Source organism: Sarcophilus harrisii, chromosome 3 (genome assembly GCF_902635505.1).
Source record: "Sarcophilus harrisii chromosome 3, mSarHar1.11, whole genome shotgun sequence".
Classification (NCBI taxonomy): Eukaryota; Metazoa; Chordata; class Mammalia; order Dasyuromorphia; family Dasyuridae; genus Sarcophilus; species Sarcophilus harrisii.
This window is the reverse complement of record NC_045428.1, coordinates 216,785,887-216,797,374: the sequence shown is the minus strand read 5'-3', so window position 1 is coordinate 216,797,374 and position 11,488 is coordinate 216,785,887.

The following is an 11,488-nucleotide window of genomic DNA, read 5'->3' as shown; positions in this document are numbered from 1 at the left end:
TTGACTTTTTATTTTTGTTTTTACTTGCTGTCAAGGGGGGATAGAAGAGAGAAAAACATTGGAACACAAAATTTTGCAAGGACAAATGATGAAAAGTATCTTTTGTATTTTGAAAATAGCTCTTATTAAAAAAGAAAAATGTTTTGAAACAAGTGTCTCTAATGAAACCTCAATTTTCAATTAGATAAGATATCTAGGTCAATTTCTTTAACAAAATTATAGCCATTCTTCAACAGAAAAAGTCAAAGGTATGTTTATCCACCCCAACAAAAATGGGTATAAAAATCATGTATAGCCTTTTGACTAACCTTTACTATTACTAAGCATGTATGAAAGAGACTTCAAAAGAAAATGAAAATCAAAAATTTTATAGGAGCTCTTTTTTGGGGGAAAAAATTAAAGGGTGAGGCTAGCCCATCAGCTGGCCATGGCTATTCAATGTGTGATGTCTTATGATAAATACTTTGAGCCATAGGAAATGATGATAGGATCTTTCAGAAAAATGTGAAAAGGTCACCGAACTCAGGAAAGTGAAAAATAGTGTTTACAAAGTATTCAAATGTTTCTTTTATCAACAATACAATTATCCAAGAATACTCTGAAGGATTATGCTGGACAATATTATCCATCCCAGAAAAAGAACAGATCATGTTTGAATACAGACACATTCCATTTGTATTATTCTTGAGGGTTTCAAGCAGGAAGGAGAATTCTATAATTTCTCTACCAACATGACATTTATAGAAAGGTTTTCATGACGTCACATATATCATAAGACGTTCTTAATTTTTTGGAGAAAAAAAATTTCCTTCTGCCGTGATTTGTTCCATATTGAACTCAAATAGGATAACCCTGTAAAATGCCCCAAATAGTTTTTGATGATTAATCCAACACACCAATGTGTCTGCTAAAGACAGAACTTAACAGGCTCAGTGTCATTTTTGCCCCACCAATTTAAGCAACAAGTACAAATTTAGTCCCATGGCCTGAAAATTAAGTAACTGACAAATTGAGACAAAGTGAATATCAAGAGCCCCTTTGTTGTAAATTGGGAAATTGGCAGACCAAAATTCCAAGCCAGGTCCTCTTAGTGCCCTACTCAGAACTTAATTTATTCCATTAGATAGAACTTTGAAATAGTAAAATCGGGGATATAGCTAAAAAGGACTCTGAGAAGGGTTGGAAAAGGTGGAAATTGGAAAGGTGATAGATAAACAGTTGAAAGCATTGCCCAAACCATTTTATTCAATTGTTTTCTTGTTATCTCTGGAAAACTGATCTTACCCTAAAAAGGGGCATCCATCTTAGGAAACCTGGCTCGTGAACTTGCCGATGTTGTTGCGTCTCATTGTCCTTTCTAGAAAAGAAAATTTTGGTGTAAAACCTCTGACAATGACTGCGTTGCAACAACAAAACCTCAATTGAGTTGTGAATATTAGACACTCAAGTTTATAGTATGCATCATAGTTGATGGACTATGAAACACTGTATTGTCTAATCCTGGGTCTGTACTCCATGTTTAGGGAACGATGTAATGCTTTCTGGCCCTCATTGATTTCAGGAATGAAAATATGTGATTTAACAAATGACCTCTCTAGTTTCATCAATAAACCTCAAGATCTCTTTGGCAGTATTTTCCACTTCAATACCGAAAATAATAAGGTTAAGAAGACCAAATTCTTTTCATCAACGTTAATCAGCTGAACTCTAACGATGTATTTAAAGGTTTTAGAGCACAATCAAGCAAGGTCCAACAAATGAGTAAGGCTAGGTAGATCATTTCTTATCCATATTCATTTCTTCTAAGCGGCAATAAGCCTTAACTTCTTAAAAGTCTTAGTCAATTCAACAATCCCATGGGAGAAAAACCTAATTTTAGAATAATCTTATGAGAAGGTTTCTCCATAAGCTACAAAGGTATTCTGAATATCTTTCTTCGTTTACTAACAATTATATTCTCTAATGAAGCTGGCAATATCATTAAAATGAAAACATTTTCCCAGGCTCTTATTCCTGAGAGAAAGAAAAGACATTTTCAGAAAAGAACTAGGGCAGGCATGGACTGAAGGAAGACTTAAAATAATAAGTAAGGGCACTAAAAGATAGATGGCTTTAACTCTTGGTAACAATAAAAAAGAACCATCATGGAACCCCTGCTCTCTGACAGAATGTGGACACAATTGTAGTCAGGAACTCCTTTCACTGAATCTATGAACTCTTGGTCAAATATTCGGATACCTGATAGGGAACATTGATTATGTCAATTTCTAGGTATTCTTTGTTTGCAAGCCCTTGTTTGCATAATTCTATGGAGAAATTGAAGCAAACAGTAGCTTTTCAATGGACCCTGAGATCTGATGGGGACTCACTTCCTATAATCCTTTATGGATTTCCATATGTTAAATAAACCTGAATATTGTTGTGGAATAACCTCACCTAATATGAACTTATGTAGAGTTTTTCTAAGTGGCAATCAAATATAAGTCTATGGGAACCTAAAAGCAAGCATGTTACACACAACCAAACCTGGGTCAGATAAATTTGAATATCCATAGATTACTCTGAGGTAGAATACCTGAAAGGTTGTGAGCCTGAGTTAATTATAGAATCTTCAAATATGGTAATCTCAAGACTCCTGGTTATTTTAGAATCTTCAAATATCCAAAACTCAAGACCACTAGAACATTGAAAAAAAAAAAGTCTCACCAATAAAAGTTCTCATCAGAAATGCCCCCAAATCACTCCTTATGGGTCCAAATACATCATATGAAATAGAATGAAAAGAGTACAACTCTGGAAGAATGTAATCTAAACTTAGGATAATAAAGGGATGTCAAGAAACAACCTGGAAAAGGACAATTATACTAAGTACACTATACTGATCAAGGATCTTAAATACTTTCGTTTATAACAGGAACAAAATTCATTTTGACCTCATTTATTCTAGAATTCTTTGAAAATCAAGTCACAGTGTTAGAGTATGTCAAAGGTGAACCAACACAAGAAAGCAAAGAAAACAAATACAGAGAGAGAATGAAGGCTCATGGAATAGGAATTATACAATTATTTCAGAAACAATGTTAGAAGAAGATAAAGTGAGGTTCTTCTGTCCAGGGGTAAGGATAAATATTGAAAGAAAGTTTATATAACCCCAGAGAGCAAAAACTTCTACTCCTCCAAAAAACAAAAAAACAAAGGAAAAAAATCAGATTGAGGAGAGAAACTTGAAAAACCACTGGACTACACACACAAACATGAACAGCAATAAAATAGCCTTGACATGTTACTACAAGCAATTCTACAACTGTCCATGTCTTTCAGAATGAGTGGGAACAGTAGAACTAAAAAGAATTTCCTGGAAAAATTTCAAATGCACCAAAACCATAGAAGTTTCTAGAAATATTTTAGCCAATACTCAAAAGCTCTGGTTAAAAATACCTGTCTATAGCTCCTTACCTATTCCCTCTCAGGGTGCCTGTGTGGTTGTAAAAATTTTATATATAATAATATCTCTGTGCATACACATATGTGCAAAATACAATCTATACACAAAATTTTTGTGTTTTGTGAGTTATGTAAAAACCACATTCTTTCTCCCAAACAATCCCTTGATCTAATGGTTTTAAATGAATGGAAGGACAGTTCCATATTTTATAAGCTTTTAAAAGTTTGTTTGACTAATGTTTAGCCTGTTCTTGGACCTTTTATTTTTAGAATCTTTTCTCCTCTTCCTCAAAAAAACAGAAAATTTAGATGACAATAAGAGAAATGGGAAAGAATGGGGATGACAAAAGGCAGAAGAAGAAAAGGAACAAAAAAAGAAAAAAAGGAAAGGGGGGTGGAAAGGATTGGAAGTCAAGGGAAAAAAATAATTTGGTAAGAAATTCAAAAAATGAGATATGTAAAAGGCTTGTTAAGGAAGATCTTTTATATTATTAAAATCCTCTAAGATCTTAAGAAAAACATTTTACAAAGTATTTCTTTTTAATATTTTCTTACCAGCTACTTTATTTGAACAACTTCTCATCAAACTGAAGAATAGATTTTACTCGCACTGCTAGACTCAATCAACATGTCAATTTTAATTCTTATCCTCTAATTCTCAGGTTGTCTCAGTTTCATTCCTTTAAGCCCCTTTTGGAAACCTAATTTTCAATCTTTGCATCAGTTATGTTTAAAATCCGTACTCTTACGAAATTTGAATGTCTTTGCTGTCTCCTTCTGTCTTCTCCTTTGCCCAAATTTCTCATTGTACCACATCTTTCTCATTTTTGCCTCTTTTTGTCATTTTCCTTTCCCTACATATTTTAAAGAAAAGTTTTCCTTTTTTGAATTTTCAATTGATATTTTCTACTTATTTTAAGAACTGGAATTTTGAATTTTACAATAAAAACCCATCTCTTATTACCTCTTTAATTGACCCCTAACGAGGGACTCCATTTAGGGTGGTGAGGGATTAAATGTAAATTCATTCAGTGCCAAAATGAATTAGGGCTCCTTGTGGTCGGATAAGATCATAAGTTAGGGTTCAGGAACCAAATGGAAGATTGGATTCCCTGTACCTCCTGGTTCAACACATGTGTGGAAGATTTGGAATCCCTCATCTTTGCAAAGATTTTTCCCAAAAGTATTTTAGCCCCAAAACCCACACTGATAAAGGTTTATTTAGGCATTGTGAAGTCAGCCTGTCTATGGAATAGAAGGTTGAATTCCTAGTGGAAAATTGCCAACAGGAACTAAAGTAGTGGAGGGTCCTGGCAGAAGTAAAAGTTTCTGTGAGGCTAAAGTTCCTTGGGAAATGGTGAGGATCAACAGAAGGTAGTCGTGGAAGAGGATATCATCCTATGGGCAAGGCCTATCCAAGGATGGCATGTTAGCTCTTCTGCAAAATGGGTTTAAAATTGCCATCTAGAAGCCTGGTCTCCCCTCCAAGGGTTGGTGGGGGTCAGTTTGAGCTGGAATTGAACAGAAAATCTTCAGTTGAATGGATTAATCTCCAACTCTTGATTCAAATCCAAACAGATAATGGAATGAAGGTGTTTTATTCATTTGGGAAATCTTTTCCCCTTCAAATTGTCTCTCTAGCCCCAAAAAGTTGAGAGGTTTCAAGGACAAAGGTGACTTTGCCTTTTAGGAAACATAGAACCCAATCAGGAAGTGGAAGAGAAAGAACAATTCAAAGAAAAACTTCTTCAGTTAATCACATTCCTTTAAATGGAATATCTTTAAAATCAAAATGAACAGGAAATATGCTTCCCCTTAAATTGATACAGGGGCAATTATGGAATTTGGAAATTCTTGAAGGAAAGATGAACTTTGCAAAAGAAAAAATGAAACCCTGTCATTCTTGGAAGAACAGCATGTGGGATGTGATAGTGAGACAGTGAAAAGGGGGCTTTTGAAAAAATCATTAAGGGAAGGTAAATGCATCATAAGTTGGAAAAAAACTGGCAAATCAGGCTGGAAATATACTTTTTCTATCTTCCACTGTCAGTCAGTTTGTTGGTAATGATACTGGATAGTTTCTGGAAACAAATCAAGCAAAAGGAGACTTCCCAGGCTCATGGGAACCGATAATGGTATTGCTAGATGTGGTTCTGAAAAGACTACATTAGGGACTTAAGTGGTTTTCTTTTTTTTTTTCCCATTGGTTCAATTATCACTTTTTCAGTATATGTTCTAAATTTCTTTTTTAACATTTGAACTGTCAAACTTACACTTTTAATGATATGATAGGATCTTTTTGGTTGAAATTTTGGAAAATTTTCTGGAACCTGCCAGTAAAAGAAAATGAGAATATAAATTCAAAAATTAGAATATAAAAAAATCTCGAAATTATAAAATATCAGAAGCAGAATAGATTCTAAAGATGTTTTGCTTCAAGCCTCTCATTTCACAGTTTGATAATTTTTTTTTTTCACAATTTCTTTTTTTTTTTTTTGAAGAAATGCCAAGATCATGTTTTTGTAAAATAATGATTACTAAATTGCCAAACCAAAGAAGAATAGATTCTAATTAAGACCTGAAATTTCATTCATTCTGTGAACTAATAAGTGATCATATTGGGAAAGGCCTTTTAAAATAATTGCTTTTTTTTTTTTTAATTCCAACTCACATTATTTCTTTCCTTTATCTTTGATTTTTTCTGAATGCACAACTACACTGTAATTAGTTGTCAACTGCAAAATCAAGAAAGGCCTAGTAGTTAAATGTCTGAATCCACAAAAAAAACATTAATGAAATACCTGTAATGGGTCAGGGTTCAGGGAGCTTTGATAAAGAAAAAGATTAAGAGTGCCCACAGGAAAACATGACAAGAACTCAATAACAAATCTTGGGAGAGGCCAAAAAATTTTTTAAATTTTCTAATGTTATAGATTCAATTGACTTCATTCTCCTTCATCCAGGAAAGGTGCAAAAGCATCAGGAAACATGAACAAAAGCAGAAACAATTACACCCCAAAAAGTTGAATAATGTCACAGAAACATAGAGCCACTTTTCTATACCATACTGTTTGAGAAGCCTAAAATATTAGATCTGATGTGGACCCAAGAAGGCCTTTGCTCCATTTCCCACATCTGACATTACCCTTGGCCTTTGTAGTTAAAGCTACAGTACAAATTAGATGTGTCCAAAGTTTACCTTTGGTGCCTTTTTTGTCTGTGTTGTCTTCTTTCTGATGCTATTCCCACGGGTTCTGAAATCCAAGGTAAAGAAAGAGGAATAATGTTAATAAACAGTTAAGGAGGCCTAGTAGAAATCAAGTCAGCATATGTGATAGAATTGATAAATTTACCTTCTGCAAAAGTGTGTTAACTGACCAAAGGCAGAGACTACTCCAAAGCATCACCCACAGTGCCTACATTCTTTTCAATAATCACTCCAAAATATTTTTGAGCAGTAGACTCCCCACACAGATGCAGTGAAACAATTTTCCAGGCAAACACAGCTTAGAAGGTGGCAGGAGGGGTGGGTCACTCTGGGGTGGGACAGTTGCACAATGTGGCATTGGAAGGAAAAACCCAGCCTAGGAAAGTGGAGAGGTTGGCGGCCTTTGAATCAACAGCCCAAAGGCAACAATCCAGACTTCTCCTCCCTGGACAGGGAAGTCCTGGAAAGTCAGCCAAAAGGTTACCACACTTGGGTTTTAGAAGAGCTCCAGCAAAACAGGAGGTTGAGCCCCCTGAATCAAAGTATCAAATACAAACTGTGCTCGTAAACAGGAGACTTCTCAGGTTCATCAGAAAGGGCCCAACAGGTCATATGGGGAGGACAGATGTTCCTGCTATAATGATGCAGGATTTTGTTACTTTCCCATCAGGTGTCAGGTACAGTACTGCCCCTCACAGTACAAGTCTGTGGGGAGGATTTCAGATAAGAATCCAAACCTCAGAAGCTTTGGATATCCATCCTCCACCCCTGAAACAAGTCCTACTTTACCAAAAGTCAAAATTATTTCCTAGATAGGCTGGGAAAATAAGCATACACCAGGAAAAGATCATGACCATAGAAAAGTTTTACAAAGGATGGAATCAAACTACAGATTTAGTGGGGGACTACAAAGTCAAATACTTATTTCCACAGGTTCTAAGAAAAAGAATTTGTCTCAGGCCATGAGAAAGCTCCAAATAGCTCTTGAAAATCGAATCCGAAACACAGAAGGAAAATTGTGAAGAATAATGGGCTAGATGCTAAGGATAATACAAAAAGGTCATGGGGAGAAGAATGTCATTAAAAGAAAAATTTGCCCAATGGGAATATAATTCTTAAAAAATTCCATATATCAAGGAGAGGACATGGGAGCTTTTGACCACAACTGATTTTTCTTTTTTTTTTTTTATTGTTTGTTTGCATTTTTTTCTCATTCATTTTTTTTTGATATATTTCTTTTCCGGTCATTTGTATATATGTATAAAAATTTGTAATTTTAACATATAAAATGGATGACTTCCTATCTAATGGAGGCGAAGGGAAGGAAGGGAAAATTTGGAACAGTAGATCTTTACATGAGAAAATTAACTCTGCATATGTTTTGAAAATAAAATCTTTAATAAAAATTATATTTGAGAAATAAATTAAAGGAAGAAAAAATTATTAGAACTTTTGAGACACTTGATCTTTTGATGTACATATTGAGAGTTAAAGTCTTTAATCAAAATACCTTTTGGACAATCAACCATTTGTATTAACTTAAAAGTTTGCTTGAAATGAGAAGGATACCAAAAAGCAGGGGGAAAGAGCTCATAAGTTGTTAAAAGAAGGAACTAAATTAAATAAAATGAAAGCAAACAACTCCTTAAAAAGACAGTTAAATTTAAAAGATGTTAAAACTCTGAAAAGTAGAAATTTGTCTTGGAAGGGAGAATTAGCCAAATGGAATATTGAGGGGTAGGGAGACGTTTTGATCCAAATACCTTTTGGAACTTTCAATCATTTCTATAAACTTAAAAATAACTTCTTTGAAATGAGGATGCCAAAAATTGCGGGGGGAAGGCTTACAATTTGTTAAAAGAAAAAATTTTTTAAAAAACTGAAGCAAATTAATCCTTAAAAAACAGAACTCGGCAAATGGTAAAAAGATGTATAAAACTCTGAAAAATGTAAGGTTATCTCAAAAGGCAGAATTAGCCAAATGGAAAAATGATATACAACAATTCACTGAAAAGAAGAACTCCTTTCAAAGTAAAAGTGACCACAATGAAAAGGCAATACCAAATGCCCTGGGAAGAAAATCATTACTTACAAATTACAATGATCTCCACTTGATCAATGGTCAAAAAAGTGAACAATTTTCAATTGCTGAAATTAACACAATTTCTAGTTCAATAAACAAGTTCTCTAAATCACTCATCAGAGAAATGCAAATTAAGTCAATTCTATTTTGCCCTCCACTTCTCATTTTGGCTGAATGCAAGAAAAAGAATAATGAATTTGGAGGGGATGATTTGGGAAAACTGAGACACTAAAATGTTGGTGGCTCCCTTTGATCAGCACTGTTCTCTGGGCCATATCTCAAAAACCATCCACAAAGGGAAAAGCACCTGTGGATAAATGTTTGTAGCAGTTCTATTTGCAGGCGCAAGGAACTGGAAATTGAGTGTATGCCTATCAATTGACAAGTGACTGAAGAAATGATGGATATGGGTGCTTTTTCTCTTTGTTAAATCTTTCTGGGATAAATGTTTGTAGCAGTTCTATTTGCATGGGCAAGGAACTCAGATTGAGAGTATGCCTATCAATTGACGAGTAACTGAATAAATTATGGTATATGACTGTTATGGAATATTATTCTCTTTTAATAGCTTTTTTATTTACAAGTTATATGCATAGGTAATTTTGGCATTGACAACTGCCAAAACCTTTTGCTCCAATTTTTTTTCCCTCATTCCCCACTCCCTCCTCTAGATGGTACGGATGACCAGTAGATGTTCAATATATTAAAGTATAAATTAGATACAATAGAGTATACATGAACAAACCGTTGTTTTGCTATACAAAAGATCGGACTCTGAAAGAGTGTACAGTGTGATGAAGGAAGTCAACATGCAGGAGGCAAAACTATAGGGATTGGGAATTCCATGCAATGGTTGTTAGTCATTTCCCAGAGTTCTTTCCCTGGGTGTAGCTGGTTCAGTTCATTACTGCGCCATTGGAACTGATTTGGTTCATCTATTGCTGAGGTGGCCAGGTCCATCAGAACTGATCATCATGTAGTATTGTTGTCAGTATATATGGATCTCCTGAATTCCGCCGTTTCCTCAGCATGAGTTCTTATGAAATCTCTCAGGACTTTCTGGAAATCATCCTGTTGGTCATTTTCTTAACGAACAATAATGAGTATTATTATTCTAAAGGAAATGATGAGCAGAAAGGTTTCAGTCATGCAGGAGAAACTCACATGAACAGATGCTATGGAATTAAAATTGAACCAAGAATCTATTGTATACAACAACAAAATTACGTGACAATTCCGATGGATGTGACTCTTTTGAAGATGATGGGGGAACTGAATGTGAACATCGATATTATATTTTCACTTTTTTCATTGTTTGCTTGTTCTTTGTTCTCTTTCTCATTGTTTTCCTTTTGGATCTGATTTTTCTTGTTAGGCCTTATAACTGTGGATATATGTATAGAAAGATTGTACATTTCACATATTTTAGTTTACTTGCTGTCTAGGGTATGGGATAGGCAGGCAGTGAAATGAGAATTGGAACTAAAGTTTTGCAGGACAAATGATGATATGTTTGCTATATTTTGAAAATAGCGTATTAAAAAGAAAAAGTTTTGAAGTAAATTAATATAATGAAGGCCTCATTTTCAAATAGATAAGATATCTGAGTCAGTTTCTTTAACGACATTGCCAGGCCGTTCTTCAACGGAAAAGTGATCCAAATGTTATGATTTATGCCACCCTGACAAAAGGGTATAAAAATCATGTCTAGCCTTGCAGGCTAACAACACTATTACAAGCATGTAGCCTAAAGAGACTTTAAAAAACAAAAAATAGTTAGTCAAAATATTTATAGAAGCTCTTTTGCTTCGGAAAGAGTTAAGAGAATGAGGCTAGCCATCAGCTAGAGCCATGGCTTCCAGTTCCAATGTATGATGATGTGTCATTATGATGAAATACTATTGAGCCTGTAGAAATGATGAGTAGGATACTCTCAGAAAAATGGGAAAAGGTCACCATGAACTCAGGCAAAGTGAAAATTACTGTTTACAAAGTATTCACAATGTGCCTTTGCTTTTATCAGCAATACAATTATCAAGAGTACTCTGAAGGATGTATACACTGGACAATGTTATCCGTACCCAGAGAAAGAACAGATCATGTTTGAATACAGACACATGTCCATTTGTATTATTCTTGAGGGTTTCAAGCAGGAAGGAGAATTCTATAATTTCTCTACCAACATGACATTTATAGAAGGTTTTCATGACGTCACATATATATCATAAGACGTTCTTAATTATTTTTGGAGAAAGAAAATTTCCTTCTGCACAGTAGTGATTTGTTGCTATTGAACTCCAAGTAGGTTAACCCTGTAAAAATGCCCCAAATAGTTTCTTCTGATTGAATCCAACACACCAATGTGTCTGCTAAAGACAGAACTTAACAGGCTCAGAGTCCTTTTAGCCCCATTACTGATATTTAAGCAACAAGTCCAATTTAGTCCCATAGCCTGAAAATTAAGTAACTGGTACAAATTGAGACAAAGTGAATCAGAGCCCTTTGATTGTAGAGCGAAATGGGAAGAAGTGGGAGACCAAGAATTCCAATAGGTCCTCCAAAATTGCCCATACTCAGAACAGTTCTTGCTCCATTAGATGAGAACTGTAGAAATAGATGAAAATCAGGGATATAGCTAAAAAAGGACTCTGAGAAGGGTTGGAAAAGGTGGAAAGTTGGAAAGGTGATAGCTAAACATTTAGAGGCATAGCAGAAACCAAACCATTTTATTCAATTTATTTTCTTGTCAATCT